The 7,399-nt window shown below is 40.5% G+C and overlaps 1 pseudogene; it reads left to right on the top strand.

Moving 5' to 3' along the window:
- The first annotated feature begins 3,433 nt into the window (after positions 1 to 3,433).
- On the top strand, positions 3,434 to 5,427 carry LOC112916036 (RNA-binding protein EWS pseudogene; annotated as a pseudogene).
- The last annotated feature ends 1,972 nt before the right edge of the window (positions 5,428 to 7,399 follow it).

Here is a 7,399-nt window from a genome sequence, read left to right on the forward strand (position 1 = left end):
AAATTTATTTATATTCAGTATAACATTATTTTATCTCAAAGCCTTGTGTATTTCAGGGGGAATTAATTTTGAAAAATATTCTTTGTTATCTAAATGAAAGTCTGTACCCTGGACACCCACACTCTCCCTCTACTAGTGTTATCTTGTTTGTCTCTTAGATTGCTACTTTGCAGAGTAAAGAGAATGTTTTCCTCTGAATTCTCTCTCTCTCTCTCTCTCTCTCTCTCTCACACACACACACACACATGCACACACACACATAGAGTCCTCCTTTCTGATGCTCATTAATATTGTATTACAATAATGTTTTTCTCCTGCCATCCCATTCACCTACATGAACTGGTCCACATTTATTTAGTTGCAAGTATGAAGACTTTAGTCTAAAAAAAATTAGGTAAGTGGGACACCTGGCTGGCTTAATTGGTAGAGTGTGTGACTCCATCTCTGGATCCCAAGTTCAAGCCCCACTCTGAGCATGCAGCCTACTTATTATTATTTTTTTGATTGAAAATTAGATGAGAAGCATTTTATAGATCATTTGAGTTTAAAGTATGTAAATCACTTTGAGCTCTAATTGTTTTTGGTAAGAATGCATATTCTTTCTTGGCTATGCTTGTTCCCTGAATCATTATTCTGCCCCACATTTTACCAATATGCAAAAAAAAAAAAAAAAAAAAAAAAAAACCTTTAGATTCTCTGATTTCACATTGACATTTTGGAAAACGTTCATGTAGACTGGAACACTCCATTTAAAGTCACTTTACTTTGCAAAATAACCTGAAAGTGTTGAAAGGGTTAAAGATTTACTTATAAATTCTTATAAGGAGGTTTTTAGTTCCAGAAAACATATTTTCCAGAGAAAATCCTGTCAATAAGAACATATAAAAATACACAACGTGTGGCCTGTGTGGCTTAGTTAAGTGTCTAACTCTTGATCTCAGCTCAGGTCTTGATCTCAGGGTCGAGAGTTCATACCCCGTGTTGGGCTCTCTTCTGGATGCAGGGTCTACTTAAAAACAAAATAAAACCACACACCTATACAACTTATTCCTTTAAATAATGCATTATAACCTTCCATTCGGTAATCCTTTTACATAGCACATATAATACTATATATAATATATATTTATACATTACATAGAGCTTATATATGTATATCATCTGTGTATATATACTGTCTAAAAATTTTATGAACATGAGTCAGTTAAAAAGTTATAATTCACAAGATAAATGAAGGAACAGGATACATAATAGTCCTACTTTTGTTTACAAAGCCATTAGTTTATTAAAAGATAATTAGCTAGAACATTCAGACTGATAAAATCTCAGGATAGAAATTGGATCAATCCCATGCAACTGAAGCCTGCCAATAATCTCAGGATAAGATTCTCTCACAGGGTCTTCTGGCTAGGTCCCATGTCGCCCAGATGATGTGTGGGTATAGTTCAGCACAAAAGTTCATTTGCCCACTTCACTTGAAGAAAATAACCTCTAAGATATTCAGAAAACTATCTTTTTGCTTTTTCTTTTATTGTTACACTGTTGTTTCTTGAATTTATTTTCTTTGTTGCAATTGACTTGTCAACTCAGGTCTGGGTCAGTTTGGCTTCCCTAATTTAGTGTCATAGTCAACCTACTCAACAACAATCCTGCACAATGTATCAATTGTTTGACTGTAACAGAATTTATACAATGCAGCATGTTTACTGAGGTAGAGGCATTCCTCTCAATGCACCTTCATAAGCAAACTCATACTTTTTGCTCCTGATCATGGATGCAAAAGAAAGGTGCTTTTTAAAATTTTTCCCCAAAGGCTTTGGCCAAATGATGAATAAATCTTTGGTATCCTCTGAGTTCCTGGAAATGCCTTCTCCTTCTCTTGTATATTAATGAATAAGAACTTTGAAATCCAGAATGAAGTATCCATATGTAACATATATGAGGCATAGTCTGCCTTGTGTTTGTTCTTTTGATATAGTACCCACTATGAGTCAGGCATTGTGATGGTTATTGAAGATAAAGACAAAACAGGATGCTACCTTCAAGGATTTCATAACATAGAAAAGGAAATAGCCAAAGAAATTAATAACTGTATTGAATAATTTCATTTTAAACGATTTTATTTATTTATTCATGAGGGACATAGAGAGAGAGGCAAAGACATAGGCAGTGGGAGAAGCAGGCTCCCTGTGCAGAGTCCAATGTGGGACTCGATCCTGGAACCCTGGGATCACGCCCTGGGCCAAAAGCAGACTCTCAACTGCTATGCCACCCAAGCATTCCAGTCTTGAATAATTTCTAAACCAAAGTGTGATATAAATGAATTATTCTGTATAAAAATAGGTTGATAACCAGTATTTTTCCTTTATTTTGATATTCTATAAATCTGTGAGTCAGCTAAAATCCGATTTTAAGTCAACCAACAGAGGTGACTGGAGATTTCACAATATCCATTCTGTATTTCTTTCTACAAGGTTACTCAAAGGAGATGACAGATGGGAGATGTCTCAATGATGATGTGAATATGCTTTCCAGGTGAGAAACCTGTTGCACCAGTTCCCATGGGTCTCCCAGGTCCCTGGGTCCTGCTGCTTCAGACCATCCCCAAAGCAGGCTGAACTTGAGCATGTCTAGAGGGCCCTACATCTGAGATTCACTTTCCCTAGGTGTACCTCATTGTTACCTCCACAGCGACATCGCTACTTCCCAATAGTGCTGCCACTTCCATGTGTATTGGTAACTTTAAAGCTCTTTCCTTTTTTCAGTAACTTCCCTCCCCTCATCTCTTCCATTCTGTTTATCTTCACCTACTACAGGAATCCCAATCAGAAAAACATAGATTTTAGAAAACTAAAATAAAACAAAAAGCCAAGAATGGAAGTACCTTCAGCCAGCTTCATCTTCAGAGAAGAATCATAACCTATCCCAGGTGAAATTGAGTGCAAGAAAGTCTGCCTGCTTCATGAATGTGGGGATGAGTGAAGAGATAATTTGACTATAAAACACTATTTCATATTTTGTTTTTTCTAACACATTTAAAAATTGTAAGCCAAATATTTTAATGCCATGAACCAGCCAGGAGAAATCACTGGCCACCAGACAAAGAAGGTGCCACTAACTCCTGACCATAACCAAGTCAGATGCCAAAAGTTCAGAAAAGCCAAAGTAAAACTAACAAATCACCAAAGTAGTGATCAGTATAAATTTATTGTGCACATACCAAAAAGGCAGTTTGCATGGACTGCCTGTGTGGTTCAGTTGGTTAAGTGCCCAACTCTGGATTTCAGCTGAGGTCATGATCTCAGGGGCATGAAGATGGAAATCTGCCTTGGGCTCAATGCTTATGAACATGCTTAAGAATCTCTCTCTCAGGCCCCTAGAGGGAAAGCGAGAGGGAGACGGACGTTGAGAGAATGAGAGGGAAGGAGAGAAAATGGCGTCCACAGATTACAGTACCTACAGCCAAGCTGCAGCCCAGCAGGGCAACAGTGCATACACTGCCCAACCAACTCCAGGATATGCACAGACCACCCAGGCATATGGGCAGCAGAGTTATGGAACCTATGGACAGCCCACTGATGTCAGCTATACCCAGGCTCAGACCACTGTGACCTATGGGCAGACCGCCTATGCAACTTCTTATGGACAGCCTCCCGCTGGTTATACTACTCCAACTGCCCCCCAGGCATACAGTCAGCCTGTCCAGGGGTACGGTACGACACTGGTGCTTATGATACCACCACTGCTACGGTCACTACCACCCAGGCCTCCTATGCAGCTCAGTCTGCATATGGCACTCAGCTTGCTTACCCAGCCTATGGGCAGCAGCCAGCAGCCACCGCACCTGCAAGACCACAGGATGGTAACAAACCCACTGAGACTAGTCAACCTCAATCTAGCACAGGGAGTTACAACCAGCCCAGCCTAGGATATGGACAGAGTAACTACAGTTATCCCCAGGTACCTGGGAGCTACCCCATGCAGCCAGTCACAGCACCATCATCTTATCCTCCTACCAGCTACTCCTCTACACAGCCGACTAGTTATGATCAGAGCAGTTACTCTCAGCAGAACACCCATGGGCAGCCGAGCAGCTATGGACAGCAGAGTAGCTATGGTCAACAAAGCAGCTATGGGCAACAGCCGCCCACTAGTTATCCCGCCCAAACTGGATCCTACAGCCAGGCTACAAGTCAATATAGTCAACAGAGCAGCAGCTACAGGTAGCAGAGTTCATTCCGACAGGACCACCACAGTAGCATGGGTGTTTATGGGCAGGAGTCTGGAGGATTTTCTGGACCAGGAGAGAAATGGAGCATGAGTGGCCCTGATAACCGAGGCAGGGGAAGAGGGGGATTTGATCGTGGAGGCATGAGCAGGGGTGGGCGGGGAGGAGGACGCGGTGGAATGGGCAGTGCTGGAGAGCGAGGTGGCTACATAAGCCTGGTGGACCCATGGATGAAGGACCAGATCTTGATCTAGGCCCACCTGTAGATCCAGATGAAGACTCTGACAACAGTGCAATTTATGTGCAAGGCTTAAATGACAATGTGACTCTAGATGATCTGGCTGACTTCTTTTAAGCAGTGTGGAGTTGTTAAGATGAACAAGAGAACCGGACAACCCATGATCCATATCTACTTGGACAAGGAAACAGGAAAGCCCAAAGGTGATACTACAGTGTCCTCTGAAGACCCACCAACTGCCAAGGCTGCTGTGGAGTGGTTTGATGGGAAAGATTTTCAAGGAAGCAAACTTAAGGTTTCTCTTGCTCAGAAGAAACCTCCAATGAACAGCATGCGGGGTGGTATGCCTCCCGGTGAGGGCAGAGGGATGCCACCGCCACTCCGTGGAGGTCCAGGGGCCCAGGAGGTCCTGGGGGCCCCATGGGTCGTATGGGAGGCCGTGGAGGAGACAGAGGTGGCTTTCCCCCAAGAGGACCCAGGGGTTCCCGAGGGAACCCATCTGGAGGAGGAAGCGTCCAGCACCGAGCTGGGGACTGGCAGTGCCCCAATCCGGGGTGTGGAAACCAGAACTTCGCCTGGAGAACAGAATGCAACCAGTGTAAGGCCCCGAAGCCTGAAGGCTTCCTTCCACCACCCTTCCCGCCCCCGGGCGGTGACCGTGGCAGAGGCGGCCCTGGTGGGCCCCCTGGACCTTTGATGGAACAGATGGGAGGAAACAGAGGCGGGCGTGGAGGACCTGGAAAAATGGATAAAGGCGAGCACCGTCAGGAGCGCAGAGACCGGCCCTACTAGACGCAGAGACCCCGCAGAGCTGCATTGACTAACAGATTTATTTTTTAAACCAGAAAATGTTTTTAATTTATAATTCCATATTTATAATGTTGGCCACAACATTATGATTATTCCTTGTCTGTACTTTAGTATTTTTCACCATTTGTGAAGAAACATTTAAACAAGTTAAATGGTAGTGTGCCGAGTTTTTTTCCCTTCTTTTAAAGATGGTTGTTTAACTAAAGACTAAACAATGGGAACCCCTTGTGAGCATGCTCAGTATCATTGTGGAGAACCAAGAGGGCCTCTAACTGTAACAATGTTCATGGTTGTGATGTTTGTTTGTTTGTTTGTTTTTAAATAAAATTTCAAATGTTTAAAAAAAAAAAAAGAATCTCTCTCTCCTTCTCCCTCTGAAACCTCTCTCCCACCCCCACCCCCAAAAATAAAGAAGAAGAAAAAACCAATCTGCAAACTGGGGACACTTAAACTAAAACGTAAAATGAGGCTGAGGGTATATTTTTTAAAAGCAACTTATAGAAAGAAAAAAGCAATGATTATTTTTCTCCATGGTGACTGGTTGTAATATTGGCATTTTCTTAAGTGGTAGGGAATTGGTCAGTGGTTCACTTATATCAACCTTGGAAAGAGTTTAAATTTTGCTTATGATTTCCAGAGGCTTAAGCATGAAATGATCCAGGTCATGTTATTCTGGCAAAATAAGCTAAATTAAACTTGTTTGTATGACTGAAATGGTTTTGTCTGCTCAGGGATTTTCAAGGCTGGTCTCCATTTTCTTTCTTTCTTTTTTTTTTTTTTTTTTGTTTTTAAACACCAGTAAGGGCCTAAAGTTTTTGCTAGGAAGGACTGCAACAGAAGGATTTTTCAGATACAGCTGAGTCTTAAAAGAGAGAATGAGTTAATCAGGTGGTTGAAAGGGGTTTATTCTAAGCAGAAGCAGCAAGAAGTACTACTAGTGAATGTTCTGATCTGTTTAAGGACACATGCTCTGATCAGAACAGTGTACAGAACATGAACAGTGGATGAGATGAAGGCTGAAACAATGGCCAAGTCATAAAAGTTCCTGTTTACTCTAGGGAAGTAATTTTGTCTTTAGGTATAAGACACTTATATACAATCTTATGGCAGGTCCTTTTATTTTTATTTATTGCCTCAATTATTACACTTTCTTTCAATCACTCATATACTGAGCCAAAACTGTGAGATCTTTACAGTGTCGTTTAACTAATAATCCTCTAGTAATAGTTTGAGAACATTTGAATCTTGATAATTTTATCATGCATTTAGACATATTATATTTGTTATTTTATTTTAATCACTATATTTCCAAACCAAATTTTACTTATTGAGCCAAATGTTATATATTGAGATTGTGTTAAATTCTCCTTTCCTCTGGGCACCTGGGTGGCTCGGTGGTTGAGCATCTACTTTTGGCTCAGGTTGTGAACCCAGAGACCTGGGATCGAGTCCCACATCAGGCTTCTGTCAGGAAGCCTGCTTCTCCCTCTGCCTATGTCTCTGCCTCTCTCTCTCCATGTCTTTCATGGATAAATAAATAAAATCTTAAAAAACAAACAAAAATAATTCTCCTTTCCTCCAATTTTCTACTTATGTAACTCCAATTTTATTGTTTACAATTGAAACAATAACCCCTTTAAAGGCATAAATAAAATACACTTTGGTTTCTCTTTTGGAAATTGAGGACAGTTTAGCATAGAAGGTAATATTAGAAAGCATCGTAATTTTATCATTAGAGATAATTTAGTAAAAGGGAAAAAAAAGCAAAACAGGAAAATAATGATAACTTTTCATAATTATATGCTGAATCAATTTTAGTAATGGAATTGTAATCATATTTTGCATTTGCTTACTCAAAGTCTTACTCCATAAATTTGTTGGCTTCTTTGGGGTAGACAAATTAACATTATACTCTCTCCACATTTAAATAGTGAACAGAAAGAATCATCTTCTTATTTAGCATAGCAGAAAATTATTATTATTATCCTACAGGATTGTTAAGACCGTAGACTTAATTTAAAAACAGAGGAAAAATTCACTGCCTTAGATGATATTGTGTTATTCTTTGTGGTGTGTAGATTTGGTTCATGGAAATACTGAGATGTTTCCTTCTTTCCAATATA

This window comes from Vulpes vulpes, chromosome 13 (genome assembly GCF_048418805.1).
Source record: "Vulpes vulpes isolate BD-2025 chromosome 13, VulVul3, whole genome shotgun sequence".
NCBI lineage: Eukaryota > Metazoa > Chordata > Mammalia > Carnivora > Canidae > Vulpes > Vulpes vulpes.